Consider the following 19,697-nt stretch of genomic DNA (forward strand, 5'->3'; position numbering starts at 1 on the left):
AGTTTTTTTCTTCCAATCACTCTGACTCTAGCTGCTACCCAGCTACAGGTAGGGCTGCATTGGTCCTTAGTTCACAAAATGGTTATTCTACGTATAGCAGTAAGAATCCATTACCTACAGATTCTAGCCCAATGACTCCATTCTTACCAAAGATGAAAGTGGGGCCAATATGATAATTTAACTTATTATACTTCTCCCAGCTCACACAGAGAGTAGCTCAGTGCTTTTTGTAACCCACTGCACTGCCTATTCATTTTGTAATAGGTCTGTCTCTTTTATTATATTATACATTACTTGGGAGAGCACGATGGCTTTTGACTCTAATACATCATGGCAAACACTCCAAATATGCTGGAGCTAAAAAATTTAGTTAATCACATATCACTTAAATTACATGGTTATTGAGAACTGTGAGCCAGCAAAGGTAAAATTTTCAGATCAGTTAATAAAATTTGCTCTCTTTACAGAGATGTCTTGATTCTGTACGGTCACAGTTTAACTAGAGTAATTGGTATCCTTAGTCAGAGTTTGACATATGGTAAGGTGCACCATAAATATTTGTAGAATAATGAATATTTATGAACTTTACTTGAATCAGCTAAAAAAGAAATTATATCACCTTTTTGGTAATATTTGCAATGAATTAAAATCAAAAGGCATTTCCTCAAGTGAATGAGCACACAAGCCACAAATTGGGTGAAAATAAATGCAAAGACACATCCATGGACAGGCGCGGTGGCTCACGCCTGTAATCGTAGGACTTTGGAAAGCTGAGGCCAGTGGATTGCCTGAGGTCAGGAGTTTGAGACCAGCCTGGGAAACATGGCAAAACTCTGTTTCTAATAAAAATACAAAAATTAACCAAACATGGTAATGCGCGCCTGTAGTCCTAGCTACTCAGGAGGCTGAGGCACGAGAACTGCTTGAACCTCAGAGGCAGAGGTTGCAGTGCGCTGAGATCACTCCACTGCACTCCAGCCTGAGTGACAGAGGGAGACTCCCTGTCTCTCAAAAAAAAAAAAAAAAAAGGACACATCCAATAAAGGACTGTTATCCAAAATATACAAGTATCTTTTAAAACTTAACAATAAGAACACAAGCAATGATTTTAAAGATGGGCCAAAAACCTTAACAGACATCTTACCAAAAAAGATATACAGATAGTGAATAAGCATATGAAAACATTCTTCACATTATATGTCATTGGGGAAATGCAAATCAAAACAGTAATGAGATACCACTACATACCAATTAGAAAGGCCAAAATCCAGAACACTGACAGTGGCAAATGCAGGATGTTTTAGTGGAAATGAAAAATGGTACAGCCACCTTGGAAGACAGTTTGATGGTTTCTTTCAAAACGAAACATACAATATGATTCAGCAATGGTGCTCCTTGGTGTTTACCTAAAGGAGATAAAAATATATGTTTACACAAAAACATACATATGGATGTTTATAGCAGCTTTATCCATAATTGCCTAAACTTGGAAGCAACAAAGATGTCGTTCAGTAGGTGAATGAATACATGTACTGCGGGACATCCAGGCAATGAAACATTATTCAGTGCTAAAAAGAAATGAGCTGTGAAACCATGAATAAACATGGAAGAATCTGAAATCCATATTATTAAGTGAAAGAAGCAATCTGCTGGGCTACTTAGTGTATGATTCCAACTATGTAACATTCTGGAAAAGGCAAAAATAGGTAAAAATATCAGTAGTTGTGTGGGCTGGACGTGGGATGGGGAGGATGAATAGGCAAAGCACAGAGAATTTCTGGGGCAGTGCATCTACTCTGTATAATACTGTAATGGTGGATTCATGTCATTTTACATTTGTCCAAACACATAGAATGTACAACATCAAGAGTGAACACAAATGCAATGCACTTTGGGTGATTATGATGTGTCAGTGTAGGTTCATCAATTGTAACAAATATAGGCTGGGCACAGTGGATCACGCCTGTAATCCAAGCACTTTGGGAGGCCGAGGCAGGCAGATCACCTGAGGTCAGGAGTTTGAGGCCAGCCTGGCCAACATGGTGAAACCCTGTCTCTACTAAAAGTACAAAAATCATCCAGGTGTTGTGGCAGGTGCCTGTAATCCCAGCTGCTCGGGAGACTGAGGCAGGAGAATCACCTGAACCCAGGAGGCAGAGATTGGAGTGAGCCGAGATCACACCACTGTACTCCAGCCTGGGAAACACAGTGAGATTCTGTCTCAAAAAAAACAAAACAAAACAAAACAAAAAAAACATACACACACACACACAGAAACAAATGTACCCCTCTGGTGAGGGATGTTGATAATTGGGGAGGCTATGCATGTGTAGGGGCAGGAGGTATATGGGACATCTCTGTACTTTCCTTTCAATTTTGCTGTGAACTTAAAACTGCTTTAAAAAAATAAAGTCTTGAAAAAGATATCTTCTAGATTTTGTATTTTACATTTCTGTTTACTTTTAGCAATTCAAAGAGCATTAGAAATTACAAACACTTTAAATTAATTTTAGTAACTTCCTTCAATATTCACTCTTGAATATGGAGAAATAAATCTCTTGTTCATCTAAATTGTAATTAGGAAAAAAGACCCAGTGGAATCAAGTCCCAATTCCAGCCCTTAGAAGCTCGTGCTCTAGGGTGGCAATATCGGGAGGTAAATACTCATAAAACAAAGTGACACTTGCTTATAATATGCAAAGCTACCAAAAAGAAGGGAACAGTTAATCCTTCTTGTGGGAACTGAGGAGTAATCCATACAAGAGGTGGCATTTTGGCTGGATTTTGGAGGGTAACTAGGAGTTCCCTTGGAAAAGGGCATTCCAGGAAGAAGACATGGGAAAAGAGCATGGATACAGCAGAGCGAGCAGTCAATGTGGCTATGGTCGGGGATGGCGAGTGGCTGGAAAAACAGGTGGGAGTCAAGTTGTTGAGAGCGAGCCTTGTGTGCCAGGGAGTTTGGACTTTATCCCAAGGGCATCAGGGAATGTTTTAAAGGAAGAAAGCAGCATGATGAGATTTGTAATGCTGTAAGAAAATGCTACTGGTGGTTGTAAAGACAGATTGTGGAAGATGAGATGATGCCCTCTAGAGGGATACTGGAGAGGCAGATAGACTAAGCAAAAAGTTATTACAATAATCCAGGTGAGATAGGGGGAAGGTGAGTCCCTAAACTAAGATTGTGACCGTAGTGATGAAAAAGAGGAAGGAAATCCAAGACGTATGTAGAAGGTAGGATTGATAAAAACCAAACCAAACCAAAACTTGGGAGATGATTGGCTGCAGGAATGAGAAGAAAATCAAGGATGATCTGAGCCTAATAGACTTGGTGGGTGGTCATGCTGTTAATATGGAAACATGGCTTATAGGAAAAGAAACTAGGAGTTGATTTTGTGAGGGAAACAGACGTGGTTGTGGGAAAGTAAAGACATCATGGACATCCTGGACATCGGGTTCAAGGTTTCAGCTGGAAATCAGGTCTGGAGCTAATGAGAGTGATCTGGTCCACAGGTTATGAGTGACTTATTTTTAAGGAAGGAAACCATGTTTTCTTAACTGGTAAAATATACATCATATAAAATTTACCACTTTAACCATTCTAAGTGTACAATTCAGTTTCATTAAGTACATTTATAACGTCATATAACTATCACCAGTATCCATTTTGAGAGCTATTTTGCCATCCCAAAGAGAAACTCTGTATCCATCCATTAACGAATAGCTCTCTTCCTCCCTCTCCCTCCAGACTCTAGTAATCTCTACTCTGCTCTTTCTCTATCAGTCTGACTATTCCAGGTACATCCTATAAATGTGACCGTACAATAATTGTCCTTTTGTGTATGGATTATTTCACTTAGCACAATGTTTTCAAGGTTTACTCATGTTGTAGAAGCATTTATCAGAATTTCACTCTTTTTAAATGGCTACATAATATTCCATTGTATGGATATAGCACATTTTGTTTATTCATTCATCTACCCATGGACACTTAGGTGGTTTTCAGCTTTTGGCTGCTCTGCACAATTGTACAATGATCATTGGTGTACAAACACCTGTTTGAATTTTTTTTTCAGTCACTTTGCGTATACACCTGGGAGTAGAATTTCTGGGTCATATGGTAATTCTAGGTTTAACTTTTTGAGGAGCCACTAAACTGGTTTCTATAGTGGCTATACCATTTTACATTCCCACCAGCAATGTACTGGGATTTCAATTTCTCTGTATCCAAAATAACATTTGTTATTTTTAATTTTATTTTTAATTTTTAAAATTATCATGGCCATCTGAGTAGCCATGAAGTGGTATCTCACGGTTGTTTTTATTTGTATTTCCCTAGTGACTAATGGATAATGCTGCGCATTTTTTCTTTTTTTTTTTTTGTTTTTTGAGATGGAGTCTCGCTCTGTCGCCCAGGCTGGAGTGCAGTGGCGCGATCTCGGCTCACTGCAAGCTCCGCCTCCCGGGCTCCCGCCATTCTCCTGCCTCAGCCTCTCCGAGTAGCTGGGACAACAGGCGCCCACCACCACGCCCGGCTAATTTTTTTTTGTATTTTTAGTAGAGACGGGGTTTCACCGTGGTCTCGATCTCCTGACGTCGTGATCCGCCCGCCTAGGCCTCCCAAAGTGCTGGGATTACAAGAGTGAGCCACCGCGCCCGGCCAATGCTGCGCATTTTTTCACATGGTTGTTGCCCGTTTGTATATCTTTGGAGAAAGGTCTATTCAAGTCATTTGCTTATAGTTTTAATTGGGTTATTTGTCTTTTTCGTTGAGTTGTAGGAGTTCCTTATATATTCTGGCTATCAAACCTTTATCAGATATGTGATTTGCAAACATTTTGCAAATTTCTGTGGGTCGTCTTTCACTTTCTTGATAATGTCTTTTGATGCACGAAGGTTTCTAATTTTGATGAAGTCCAATTTATCTATTTTTTTCCTTGGTTGCTCATGCGTTTGGTGTCACATCTAAGAATCAACTGCCAAATCCAAGATCACGAAGATTTATTTCTACATTTTCTCCTAAGAGTTTTATGGTTTTAGCTATTATATTTAGGTCATTGTTCCAGAAGTTTTGATTCTGATAGCTTTCCTTTTCATACCTTTGATTTTCTCGTGCTGTAGTGTGGTTTTCTGCTTTGGTGATCTGAGCAGACTGACTTAACTTGTAATTATGTAAAAGGAGAGTTATTCAGCCCTGGTTAGATTCCTTCTGTGTTACAGTGACTGAATATTTAACCTTTATGAAATTCAACTTCCTTATCTGAAAAATGGAAATAGTACTTTTCCTTAGGGTTGTGGTGAGGATTAAATGAGAAGATTAAGTGTGTAAAAGACTTAGCAGTGTTTCTGAGGCACAGTAAAAGCTCAGTAAATGCTAGCTAGTATTGATGTCATTGTTGTCATTATTATGCTGAAAGTTTGTATGTAATATAATATCATTTTTCCCCATCTATGAACCTAGCGTGGAGATCAGACATGTATAAAGGAAAAATACAAGGTATAAATGAATCCGTTCCAATAATTTTTATTGATACCAATGTTTTCTGAGACACAAGGAAGTAACTATCTTAAATATTTCAATGTGATTTGTTATAATAATCAACTAAAGTAATCTCCTTACTATAGAGGCTGTTAAGTTTTTAAACAAGAAAAGCACATCGTCTTTATGTCAATAAAATCTTTGGGTGTGCAGTATGAACAATGGAACAAATTCATGGGAAAAAAGTCACGAAAATTGAAATAGGGTAAATCAGATAGGAAAAGTAACAGGATTTTAATTTCAAATGGAAACATTTTATATTCAACAGCAGGATTTATGCAGAGAAAGGGAAGGTGGTGGAGCACCTTAGTGGATACACCTGATGATATGGGTGGCCCTCCCTCTATCTGGGTGAGGGGCAACTAAACAAGGTGACATCTAAGCCTTTTGCAAGGCAAGTGTGAACTGCTGCAGCAATATTGCCTCTCAGTGCAGCTGCCATTGCCCTGGGGCTCATGCATCAGTGGAGGGAAAGTTCTAGAACTACAGGAAGAAGGAGCATAAAGAGGAGAGGAAAGTGAAGGAGAGGATGGTCTGAGAGACTACAGCCTTCCTCCAATGCCATGCTATCAGAAGCTAGCTCTCTCCACCACCAAAGGGAGAAAGCAAAATCAAAACCACTTATTCTTCCTTTCTGTCTATTCCTTCCTTTCCCCCCAAACTCTAGCCTATGAAGAATTTAGATGTTAGTTAACTAAGTACCTCTCCCCTGCTTGCAAGAGGAATGGCAGGGAAACTTTCAAATGGGGCTAGATATTTTTTCCATCAGTGCCAATTTTTACAAGTTACACTTCAGAAAGAAAGTGAAGACAAGGATTCTTGTCCCAGCCTGAACTCTGAAGTGGGATGTAACTGTATGCTTGACCTCCTCCATACAGACTCACAGAAGTAGCTTTGTATAATAGATTTTACTGGTGAGTAGGGAGTAGGGAGAGGCAAGTTTCAGCCCAGGAGCGTACTGTAGATAACTTAAAAATTAATATTAAGCTTCCCTGTTCTTAAAAAAAAAATATTTCACCAAATAGATCTTCTGCTCCTGCCCTGGCTTTTCCTATTCTATTTTCCTTCAGTCCTTCCAATGAACTTTCATTCCTTTTTTAAAATTTGGGGCCCTTTACTAATCTCTAGGCTGTCTCCTTATAATCCAAGCACTCAAGGCCTTCCTTTCCGTTGTCAAGCAGTTAGTTAGGTTTGTTGTTGTTGTTGTTTAAACAAAGACAGTTATTTCTCTAGAGAAACTCTGTACCTACTGGTGAAACAAGAACTTAGCTGCTCAGCTACATCAGATAACATGAATTCCCCTTAGAGTTTGTATAGAGGTAATCACAGCTATGAGTATATTTTATTTCATGATTAAAAAAATAGAAGCAAATAATTTACTTCAGATCATGCCTAGAACTGTGATGGCAAAAATTCTCTGAGTATTTACTTGGACTATCTGAGAATATTTTTGTCTTTCGATGAGTTACTCTTAGAATATTTGACCTTCCCTGTCCTCTTTTTTCTCATGTTTAGATTAATATTGAAAATGAATTAGATTGATGCTTAGAGCCAAAACATTCATTGGGACTTTTTATGGTATTGTTTATATCCATAGCTCTATTCAATTTACAAAGCTAAAATCAGCAATAATTTTTGAAGAAAGCCAAGCACCTAGAGCTAGGGCTGACTCAGGAGGAGGAAGGATAGAGATACCCACCACATTGAATCAGCTTGCCGCTAATGGTAAATTCACTAAATTTGTGAAGCTGAAACCTAACAATAAAGACAAAATTATTTTAATGTGGCATTAAAAGAGTTTTAGGATCTGATAACCATTTACCTCTCCAGCCTCATTTTCTGTCCCTTCTTCCCACTTAATGCTTTAATTATACCAAGCTACGTCTGGCTTCTTGAACTTGCCACACTGTGCCTTTCCTACTTTCCTGCCTGAGTTACCTACCCACTGCACCCTAACCAGAAAAATTAACTGTCTGGAGAATCTCATTTGTCTTTTACAACATGTTAGATGTTGCTCCCTCTTGAATCACTCCCATGTCCGAAGGAAACATTATTCATGTTTTAATGTTTGCGTGTATCTCACTATAGCACAACTTACACCTTAGCACATCTGTCTAGACGCTGAAATCCTTGAGGCAGGAGCTGTCTCATATCATCTCCTCCGCCCCATGGGTGATACATACAGTATTTGTTTCCGGGGTTGATGTAGACAGTGGCTGAGAGAAGGTCATGTTCTTTTTTTTTTTTTTTTTTTGAGACAGGGTCTTTCTCTGTTACCCAGGCTGGAGTATGGTAGTGCAATCACAACTCATTGCATTCTCAACCTCCCAGGCCCAAGCAATCCTTTTATGTTAACCTCCTGACTAGCTAGGACTATAGGCGCACGCCACCACTCCCAGATAATTTTTGTATTTTTAGTTGAGACGGGGTTTGGCCATGTTTCCCAGGCTGATATGCAACTCCTGAGCTCAAGCGATCTTCCCACATTGGCCTCCCAAAGTGTTGGGATTACAGGCATGAGCCACTGCGTCCGGCCAGTCTTGCTCTTTCTCTGCCATGTGAGTTATAAGGACTATACAAACTTGGAACACATAGTGGTCATCTTGTTAGCACCTGGAGAAAATCTGTATGCAAATATAACCAAGCAGAGGTCATTAGATTTCCAATAGTAGAATTTGAATCCCTTTTTTTCAATCAGACCTAATGGAAGTTACACTACGTGGATTTCCCAATTATGCAAGTCAATAAAATTTCCCACAGTTTTAGTTTGTTATTGATTGAGATAGTTTGGGTTGGTTTTCTGACACTTTCAATCAAATAAGTTCTGTGTGAAACAGGAGGTTATGATTATATCTATTTCATCCCAAAATTTACGTAGTTAACACATGTAGAGCTTGGGTGTGAATCCAAGCCTGCTTCTCTGTTAAGCTCATATTCCTTTCAATATTCCATATTACTTCTCATTCAGTAATTCAGACATTTTTCATTCATTCTACAAACATATAGTTAGTATATGTCTCATGCCAGTAGCTAGGACTATAGAGATATATGACAGAATGACATATATATATATGTATATATTTATATATATGTATATATTTTTTTTTGAGATGCAGTGTTGCTCTTGTTACCCAGGCTGGAGTGCAGTGGCATAATCTTGGCTCACTGCAACCTCCACCTCCTGGGTCCAAGCGATTCTCCTGCCTCAGCCTCCTGAGTAGCTGAGATTACAGGCTAATGCCACCATGCCCAGCTAATTTTTGTATTATTAGTAGAGACAGGGTTTCACCATGTTGGCTACACTGGTCTTGATCTCCTGACCTCAGGTGATCCACTCACCTCAGCCTCCCAAAGTGCTGGGTTTACAGGCATGAGCCATCGCGCCCTGCTGAGATTTCTAACACTAGCTTTTTGTGTCATTGTGATAATCATGGCTATTAATAATGAATATACAATAAAATGGTTTCACCAACCAAATTGCTACCTGTTCTGATTCTCCCTGTATCGTGAACCCATTACAGTTACAAAAGGCTCCCCTACTCTTGGTGTGGTAACTGTGAGGGGGCATGCCCTCAGAGTCAAAGGACAGAGGATTCTCCAAACCCACTGCTACTGCCCTACTTACAGCTCTTACTATCCCTCATTTGGGTGTTTTCATGAGTTTTCTCTCTTTCTCTTTCTCTCTCCTTCCTTCCTTCCTTCCTTCCTTCCTTCCTTCCTTCCTTCCCTCCTTCTCTTTCTTTCTTTCTTTCTTTCTTTCTTTCTTTCTTTCTTTCCTTTCTTTCTTTTTTCCTTCCTTCCTTCCTTCCTTCCTTCCTTCCTTCCTTCTTCTTTTCTTTTCTTTTCTTTTCTTTTCTTTTCTTTTCTTTTCTTTTCTTTTCTTTTCTTTTCTTTTCTTTATTCAAAAGACAGCATCTTACTCTGTCACCAGGATGGAGTGCAGTGCTATGATCATGGCTTACTGCAGCCTCAAACTCCTAGGCTCAAGGGATCCTCCCGAGTAGTTGGAAGTACAGGCACATGCCACCAAATTAGCTTTTTTAAAAAAAATTTTGTAGAAATAGTCTTGCTATGTTGCCCAGACTGGTCTTGAACTCTTGACCTCAAAAGACCCTCCCACCTTGGCCTCCCAAAACATTGGGATTAAAGGCATGGGCCATTGTGCCCAGTTGCATGTATTTTTTATTCTTTCGTTTACTTACCAAATACCTATAAAGCTTATGCTATGTGGTCTGGCCCTGTGGTAGGAATGGGGAACTCATGAAGAATAAGACCGGGAATTTACTCTCAAGAAGCTTATGTATGTTAAAACAGGCATACAAAATGGAAGGCAATGTGGTCTCCACAATGGTAAAGGTATTTGCTGAGGTTAAGAAATATGGAGAGGATTTAAACATTTAGCAGGGTCTCTCTGACGGATGCACTGAGGGCAATGAAGGCAGACCTATGCCCTTAATCCTTGTCAGTCCTAATAAGCATGATTTGCTGTCCCCTACAAGGTAGAACGGCTCTGACTTAATTAACTCGTAACCAAGTGATTAGTTGGTGCCTTTGAAGGATGGTACCATATTGAGAGTTTAGATTCAATCCTTAATGCTGCCAAATCAGACTTCCAGCAGCAGCAGAGGCTAGGTCAACTGTAGTGGGCCTCATGAGACACCTCCACACCTATTACCACAGCCATGCAGTTTGTGGGCCCAGTGTTCTTCCTTGGGTAGCTGAGGACACAGGCCGGCTGACCCCCACTGGTTGCCTCATCCTATCCACACAGGTGTTCGGTGCTTCCTTCTCAGGAGATGTTCTGTTTTGGGCACTGATGTGAGACACAAACAACCACACATTTTATGCTTAAAATTCCGTAAATTCATTCAGGCACTACTTTCCCAAACATCTTTGTCTCTGATTTTATAATCTTGGTATCTTGTTCCATCCAGAATGTGACAAACCAGCTCAGCAACTTGTGATTACCCGGTAATCTACGTGCAGTCTTACCTATGATCACTTCACTTCCCCCGCCATGCCGGGTTGGTGACTCTTACCATCATCATCATCAACACCAAATGTACTCAGCCCTCTGCTTACTGGAAGCAGTACTCTTCCCCATCACCTTTCACAGTCCCCCTGTGAGAGGTGGAAGTGTAGCAGTAGTCTATTTTCAGTCAGCCAGGCATGAACTTTTTCTTCCTACTTAGTGAAGTTAGTGAATGAGGGGCAGCAGAATATGCCACCCCAAAACTTGCCACTTTGGCATAAGGATCATATTAAGCTGAAGGCAACTGAGAAGAAGCAGATACAAGAAAAGCCCTCTGCCTTTTCCCTATTTGCCTAAAAGTGTGACATAAATTTGTAAACTAGCTGTTATCTTCCATTAGTTAGTTCCCTTGTGCATTTCCCTTCACATAATTTGCAGCTGTAGAAACTCAAAATCCTTTTCCTTTGTTTTGTCACTTCTCTAAAAACTTGTTGTTTTTCTATTAAGATGCTATCTAAATCCAAGCTCTTACTACTGCTTTGAGCTACTCATCACTGAATGCTCCTTTGTGTAAACACGTGTTAATCAACGTTTGTTTGTCTTTTTCCTGTGAATTTGTCTTTTGTTGGTCTAATTTTTAGGGCCTCAGCCAGAGAACCTAGGAGGATAGAGGGAATAATGTTTTTTCTACCCTACATTAGTCATAGGGAACTCCCACAGGGCTGAAAGTATGGGCTGGGGAAGAGGTACTGATGCAAAAGACATAGGTGACATGAGAGTTTTGGCTACTTGGTCATGTGAAGAGTCTCCTACCTTTCCTTAAACTCAATAGCTGTTTTTTTTTTTTTTTGATAATTTGCATTTGATTATTTTTGGTCTTTTTCCTCTCAATGTAAATCATGATTAAATTATATAGCATGCCATTACATTTTTTTGGTGGCATTTAATAATAGATTCAATACTTTTGCCATCAGGATTTTCTTTTGCCTACTTTCTTGTTTTGAAGAAGCTGTATTCATTTGTGGTGAAGGAAAGAATTCTCTAATATTTTATATATTCCTTGGAAGGAAGTCTGACACCATGTTCCATGCTAGTCATTTCAGTCTGAGAATTTCCTAAGGTGTTGTACCATTAGAAGTGTTCTGCTTGGTAAATACAAAACTCCACCAGTTCTTTTTTTTCAGGGCCTGCTTCATTGACTGAACTTCCCCAATCTCCATGTGTAGCCTCGTCACAGATTGCCTAAAATGATGTCACATTGCCATACATTATTAGCAGAGTTATTTTGTATAAGGGACATTCTTTTTCCTTAGGGACCTGAGTTTGGAGTATGCTTATGAGCCAGACAGAGAATTAGGGAAGCAGAATTGAAGTTCCTGGTTGGTTATAAATAATGTGAGTGGGTAGCATGATGCTGGAAGTGTTGGTACAGCACCCACGACGCACTTGACCACATTTATGAGTCCCTTGAGGCGGTGACCGATCATGACCCTGGTTTGTGTTCACAGAACTGGTTTGTTGTCCGACACGCAGGAGGCAATGTAGGGTGGTAGAAACAACATGGACTTTGAAATAAGGAACCTCTGGATTGAAATCTCAAAATTTAGATGTGGGTAGGGTACTAACTTCCCTGGGCCTAATTTCTTACCTCAAACGTGTTAATATAGAAGGTCTAAAACTTTCTTATTTCTGGCCTCCTGGGTCTTAGTGATTTTTTTGATAGTGCCCTTAGGCCAGAAAAATGACCAACAATCCTGTTTATTAACAGTCCTGTTTATTTAGTTAGGTCTAAATCAACTTATTAAGTATGTCCCAACAACTTGGTAGCCATTTAAAAAAAGAATACCCATAAATTAAAAGAAAAAGTAAATTTTAATTTTATTTTTAAATAGTCACAATTCCTTATGGATGGAATTTGTGTGCCTTTTGGATACCATACAATTTCTTGATTTTTGGAATAAGGTCAATTGATTTTCATTCAGTATTTGCTTTTTTTTTGGAGATGGAATCTTGCACTGTCACCTGGGTTGGAGTGCAGTGGCGCGATCTCGGCTCACTGCAACCTCTGTCTTCTGAGTTCAAGTGATTTTCCTGCCTCAACCTCCTCAGTAGCTGGGATTACAGGTGTCTGCCACCATACCCAGCTAATTTTTAGTAGAGATGGGGTTTTGCTATGTTGGCCAGGCTGGTCTCGAACTTCTGACCTCATGATCTGACCACCTTGGCCTCCGAAAGTGCTGGGATTACAGGCGTGAGCCGCCGCGCCCGGCCTCACGGTGTTTGCTTTTTATTACAGCAACAGCAGAAAACCCAACTTTGCAAAATTCAGTGATATCTAATGGAATATAGCGTGATCTACTATTGAAATTGTGAACTACTTCAAGCAGTTTGTGAAATGTCCAGCAAACATCGAGTGTCACTGTATTTCCCTTGAAAATTTGGAGTATTCTGTGAATTCACATTTGCAGCTCAGGTTGTCTCAACATGCAGTTTGAGAACTGTGCATAGAATTGAGAAGATGTAAGTGCAGGGATGTTGGGAGAGTGAATGTTATAGTGATTAGGCAGTGCCTGATGCATCATAGGTGCCCAATAAAGCAGCTAGGGACATGTGCTTGTTGAAGGAAGGAGAAGGGGTGGGGAGGAGAAATGGAAAGAGAAGCGGACAGGAGGAGAAATGGAGGGAGCAAGGGTTAGAGGACTCAGAAAAATATGGCTCATAACTTGATCCAGCAAAGATTCCTCTGAAAAATAAAATCTCAATATGCTGAGAACAAGTCTTCTATGTATACCTCTTGCTGTTGCACTGACATGGGCTATGAGGTGGTACTGTCTCTTTGACACACACACACACACACACACACGCATGCGTGCACGCATGCAATAGGCAGGTAGTGCATTGGAAAGAACCTGGGAATTCTACCTCAGATGATCTGAGGTGGTGGTTTCAGCTTTGCTGGTTGAGTAATCTGGGGGAAATTATATGGCCTCCCTGAGCCTCAAGTGAGAGCAGAACAAGTTGGGGACACCTTCAACTTGTACAGTAGTTCATGGCAAACCAAGTGCTAACTGGCAACCAAGTGTCCAAGTGTCAGCCTCCAGGTCAGGGTGGTGATAAGGGAGAAGTGGTGACTGCATTCAGCTGGAGAGCCACGGCCATGCTGAGCGGGGCAATTGCTACTCAGCTGTAATTGATTGTGATGGAATTGTCTGATTTTTCAAGAGATGTCAGAAAATGTTAACGCTGCATGAGAACCCTGATCTGTAAGTATCAACTAATTAAAACAAATACATTTTTAAAAGAACACTACTGTGTGGTCAAACACCATGCCTATATGTGTGTGTGTATACACACACACACATGCATTTAGATTAACTTTCACCTAGGGACCACTCCTTTTCAATCCTGGAACCAGTCCAATCCCTTTACTTCTGGTTGGCAGAGGCCGCAGCAAATCTAGCGTATACAGCCCATGGATTGGACCATCTTTTGACAGCTCATTCTCTACACAACAAAGTTATTTCCTATAATAATCAGGAAGTTATTGGCTTGGTGGGATGGCCCATCATCTAATTGCAGCACTTTGGGAGGCTGAGGTGGGAGGATTGCTTGAGACCAGAACTTCGATAGTAGCCTGGGCAACATAGGGAGACCCCATCTCTACTAAAAATACAAAAATTAGACAGAGCAAGACCCTGTCTCAAAAAATATATATAAACTGAAAAAGAATGCAGAAAGCAAAATTTTCAGTTACTGAACTTTTTTTTTTTTTTTTATTATACTTTAGGGTTTTAGGGTACATGTGCACAATGTGCAGGTTTGTTACATATGTATCCATGTGCCATGTTGATTTCCTGCACCCATTATCTCGTCATTTAGCATTAGGCGTATCTCCTAATGCTGTCCCTCCCCCCTCCCCCCACCCCACAACAGTCCCCGGAGTGTGATGTTCCCCTTCCTGTGTCCATGAGTTCTCATTGTTCAATTCCCACCTATGAGTGAGAACATGCGGTGTTTGGTTTTTTGTCCTTGCGATAGTTTATTGAGAATGATGTTTTCCAGTTTCATCCATGTCCCTACAAAGGACACGAACTCATCATTTTTTATGGCTGCATAGTATTCCATGGTGTATATGTGCCACATTTTCTTAATCCAGTCTATCGTTGTTGGACATTTGGGTTGGTTCCAACTCTTTGCTATTGTGAATAGTGCCGCAATAAACATACGTGTGCATGTGTCTTTATAGCAGCATGATTTATAGTCCTTTGGGCATATACCCAGTAATGGGATGGCTGGGTCAAATGGTATTTCTAGTTCGAGATCCCTGAGGAATCGCCACACTGACTTCCACAATGGTTGAACTAGTTTACAGTCCCACCAACAGTGTAAAAGTGTTCCTATTTCTCCACATCCTCTCCAGCACCTGTTGTTTCCTGATTTTTTAATGATGGCCATTCTAACTGGTGTGAGATGGTATCTCACTGTGGTTTTGATTTGCATTTCTCTGATGGCCAGTGATGAGGAGCATTTCTTCATGTGTTTTTTGGCTGCATAAATGTCTTCTTTTGAGAAGTGTCTGTTCATGTCCGCTGCCCACTTTTTGATGGGGTTGTTTGTTTTTTCTTGTAAATTTGTTTGAGTTCATTGTAGATTCTGGATATTAGCCCTTTGTCAGATAAGTAGGTTGCAAAAATTTTCTCCCATTGTGTAGGTTGCCTGTTCACTCTGATGATAGTTTCTTTTGCTGTGCAGAAGCTCTTTAGTTTAATGAGATCCCATTTGTCGATTTTGGCTTTTGTTGCCATTGCTTTTGGTGTTTTAGACATGAAGTCCTTGCCCACGCCTATGTCCTGAATGGTATTGCCTAGGTTTTCTTGTAGGATTTTAATGGTTTTAGGTCTAACATATAAGTCTTTAATCCATCTTGAATTAATTTTTGTATAAGGTGTAAGGAAGGGATCCAGTTGCAGCTTTCTACATATGGCTAGCCAGTTTTCCCAGCACCATTTATTAAATAGGGAATCCTTTCCCCATTTCTTGTTTTTGTCAGGTTTGTCAAAGATCAGATAGTTGTAGCTATGCGGCATCATTTCTGAGGGCTCTGTTCTGTTCCATTGATCTATGTCTCTGTTGTGGTACCAGTACCATGCTGTTTTGGTTACTGTAGCCTTGTAGTAGAGTTTAAAGTCAGGTAGCGTGATGCCTCCAGCTTTGTTCTTTTGGCTTAGGATTGACTTGGCGATGCGGGCTCTTTTTTGGTTCCATATGAACTTTAAAGTAGTTTTTTCCAATTCTGTGAAGAAAGTCATTGGTAGCTTGATGGGGATGGCATTGAATCTATAAATTACCTTGGGCAGTATGGCCATTTTCACGATATTGATTCTTCCAACCCATGAGCATGGAATGTTCTTCCATTTGTTTGTATCCTCTTTTATTTCATTGAGCAGTGGTTTGTAGTTCTCCTTGAAGAGGTCCTTCACATCCCTTGTAAGTTGGATTCCTAGATATTTTATTCTCTTTGAAGCAATTGTGAATGGGAGTTCACTCATGATTTGGCTCTCTGTTTGTCTGTTATTGGTATACAAGAATGCTTGTGATTTTTGTACATTAATTTTGTATCCTGAGACTTTGCTGAAGTTGCTAATCAGCTTAAGGAGATTTTGGGCTGAGACAATGGGGTTTTCTAGATATACAATCATGTCATCTGCAAACAGGGACAATTTGACTTCCTCTTTTCCTAATTGAATACCCTTTATTTCCTTCTCCTGCCTGATTGCTCTGGCCAGAACTTCCAGCACTATGTTGAATAGGAGCGGTGAGAGAGGGCATCCCTGTCTTGTGCCAGTTTTCAGAGGGAATGCTTCCAGTTTTTGCCCATTCAGTATGATATTGGCTGTGGGTTTGTTGTAGATAGCTCTTATTATTTTGAGATACGTCCCATCAATACCTAATTTATTGAGAGTTTTTAGCATGAAGGGTTGTTGAATTTTGTCAAAGGCCTTTTCTGCATCTATTGAGATAATCATGTGGTTTTTGTCTTTGGTTCTGTTTATATGCTGGATTACATTTATTGATTTGCGTATGTTGAACCAGCCTTGCATCCCAGGGATGAAGCCCACTTGATCATGGTGGATAAGCTTTTTGATGTGCTGCTGGATTCGGTTTGCCAGTATTTTATTGAGGATTTTTGCATCAATGTTCATCAAGGATATTGGTCTGAAATTCTCTTTTTTGGTTATGTCTCTGCCAGGTTTTGGTATCAGGACGATGCTGGCTTCGTAAAATGTGTTAGGGAGGATTCCCTCTTTTTCTATCGATTGGAATAGTTTCAGAAGGAATGGTACCAGTTCCTCCTTGTACCTCTGGTAGAATTCAGCTGTGAATCCATCAGGTCCTGGACTCTTTTTGGTTGGTAAGCTATTGATTATTGCCACAATTTCAGAACCTGTTATTGGTCTATTCAGAGATTCAACTTCTTCCTGGTTTAGTCTTGGGAGGGTGTATTTGTCGAGGAATTTATCCATTTCTTCTAGATTTTCTAGTTTATTTGCATAGAGGTGTTTGTAGTATTCTCTGATGGTAGATTGTATTTCTGTGGGATCGGTGGTGATATCTCCTTTTTCGTTTTTTATTGCATCTATTTGATTCTTCTCTCTTTTCTTCTTTATTAGTCTTGCTAGCGGTCCATCAATTTTGTTGATCTTTTCAAAAAACCAGCTCCTGGATTCATTAATTTTTTGAAGGGTTTTTTGTGTCTCTATTTCCTTCAGTTCTGCTCTGATTTTAGTTATTTCTAGCCTTCTGCTAGCTTTTGAATGTGTTTGCTCTTGCTTTTCTAGTTCTTTTAATTGTGATGTTAGGGTGTCAATTTTGGATCTTTCCTGCTTTCTCTTGTGGGCATTTAGTGCTATAAATTTCCCTCTACACACTGCTTTGAACGTGTCCCAGAGATTCTGGTATGTTGTGTCTTTGTTCTCATTGGTTTCAAAGAACATCTTTATTTCCGCCTTCATTTCATTATGTACCCAATAGACATTCAGGAGCAGGTTGTTCAGTTTCCATGTAGTTGAGCGGTTTTGACTGAGTTTCTTAATCCTGAGTTCTAGTTTGATTGCACTGTGGTCTGAGAGACAGTTTGTTATAATCTCTGTTCTTTTACATTTGCTGAGAAGAGCTTTACTTCCAACTATGTGGTCAATTTTGGAATAGGTATGGTGTGGTGCTGAAAAAAATGTATATTCTGTTGATTTGGGGTGGAGAGTTCTGTAGATGTCTATTAGGTCCACTTTATGTAGAGCTGAGTTCAATTCCTGGATATCCTTGTTAACTTTCTGTCTCGTTGATCTGTCTAATGCTGACAGTGGGGTGTTAAAATCTCCTATTATTATTGTGTGGGAGTTTAAGTCCCTTTGTAGGTCACTGAGGACTTGCTTTATGAATCTGGGTGCTCCTGTGTTGGGTGCATATATATTTAGGATAGTTAGCTCTTCTTGTTGAATTGATCCCTTTACCATTATGTAATGGCTTTCTTTGTCTCTTTTGATCTTTGTTGGTTTAAAGTCTATTTTATCAGAGACTAGGATTGCAACCCCTGCCTTTTTTTGTTTTCCAGTTGCTTGATAGATCTTCCTCCATCCCTTTATTTTGAGTCTATGTGTGTCTCTGCACGTGAGATGGGTTTCCTGAATACAGCACACTGATGGGTCCTGACTCCTTATCCAGTTTGCCAGTCTGTGTCTTCTGATTGGAGCATTTAGCCCATTTACATTTAATGTGAATATTGTTATGTGTGAATCTGACCCTGTCATTATGATGTTAGTTGGTTATTTTGCTCGTTAGTTGCTATAGTTTCTTCCTAGCCTCGATGGTCTTTACAATTTGGCATGTTTTTGCAGGGGCTGGTACCAGTTGTTCCTTTCCATGTTTAGTGCTTCCTTCAGGAGCTCTTTTAGGGCAGGCCTGGTGGTGACAAAATCACTCAGCGTTTGCTTGTCTGTAAAGTATTTTATTTCTCCTTCACTTATGAAGCTTAGTTTGGCGGGATAGGAAATTCTGGGTTGAAAATTCTTTTCTTTAAGAATGTTGAATATCGGCCCCCACTCTCTTCTGGCTTGTAGAGTTGCTGCTGAGAGATCAGCTGTTAGTCTGATAGGCTTCCCTTTGTGGGTAACCCGACCTTTCTCTCTGGCTGCCCTTAACATTTTTTCCTTCATTTCAACTTTGGTGAATCTGACAATTATGTGTCTTGGAGTTACCCTTCTCGAGGAGTATCTTTGTGGCGTTCTCTGTATTTCCTGAATCTGAATGCTGGCCTGCCTTGCTAGATTGGGGAAGTTCTCCTGGATAATATCTTGCAGAGTGTTTTCCAACTTGGTTCCATTCTCCCCATCATTTTCAGGTACACCAATCAGACGTAGGTTTGGTCTTTTCACATAGTCCCAAATTTCTTGGAGGCTTTGTTCATTTCTTTTTATTCTTTTTTCTCTAAACTTCCCTTCTCTCTTCATTTCATTCATTTCATCTTCTATCAGCGATACCCTTTCTTCCAGTTGATCGCATCTGCTACTGAGGCTTCTGCATTCTTCGCGTAGTTCTCGAAACTTGGCTTTCAGCTCCATCATCTCCTTTAAGCCCTTCTCTCCATTGGTTATTCTAGTTATCCATTCTTCTAATTTTTTTCAAAGTTTTTAACTTCTTTGCTATTGTTTTGAATTTCCTCTCGTAGCTCAGAGTAGTTTGATCGTCTGAAGCCTTCTTCTCTCAACTCATCAAAGTCATCCTCCATCCAGCTTTGTTCCGTTGCTGGTGAGGAACTGCGTTCCTTTGGAGGAGGAGAGGTGCTCTGTTTTTTAGAGTTTCCAGTTTTTTTGGTCTGTTTTTTCCCCATCTTTGTGGTTTTGTCTATTTTTTGTCTTCGATGATGGTGATGTACAGATGGGTTTTTGGTGTGGATGTCCTTTCTGTTTGTTAATTTTCCTTCTACCAGACAAGACCCTCAGCTGCAGGTCTGTTGGAGTTTACTAGAGGTCCACTCCAGACCCTGTTTGGCTGGGTGTCAGCAGCAGTGGCTGCAGAACAGCGGATTTTCGTGAGACCACAAATTCAGCTGTCTGATAATTCCTCTGAAAGTTTTGTCCGGTTGAATGAGGTGTCAGTCTGTCCCTACTGGGGGGGTGCCTCCCAGTTAGG

The sequence above is a fragment of the Symphalangus syndactylus genome, chromosome 3 (genome assembly GCF_028878055.3).
Source record: "Symphalangus syndactylus isolate Jambi chromosome 3, NHGRI_mSymSyn1-v2.1_pri, whole genome shotgun sequence".
In the NCBI taxonomy this organism is placed as follows: Eukaryota; Metazoa; Chordata; class Mammalia; order Primates; family Hylobatidae; genus Symphalangus; species Symphalangus syndactylus.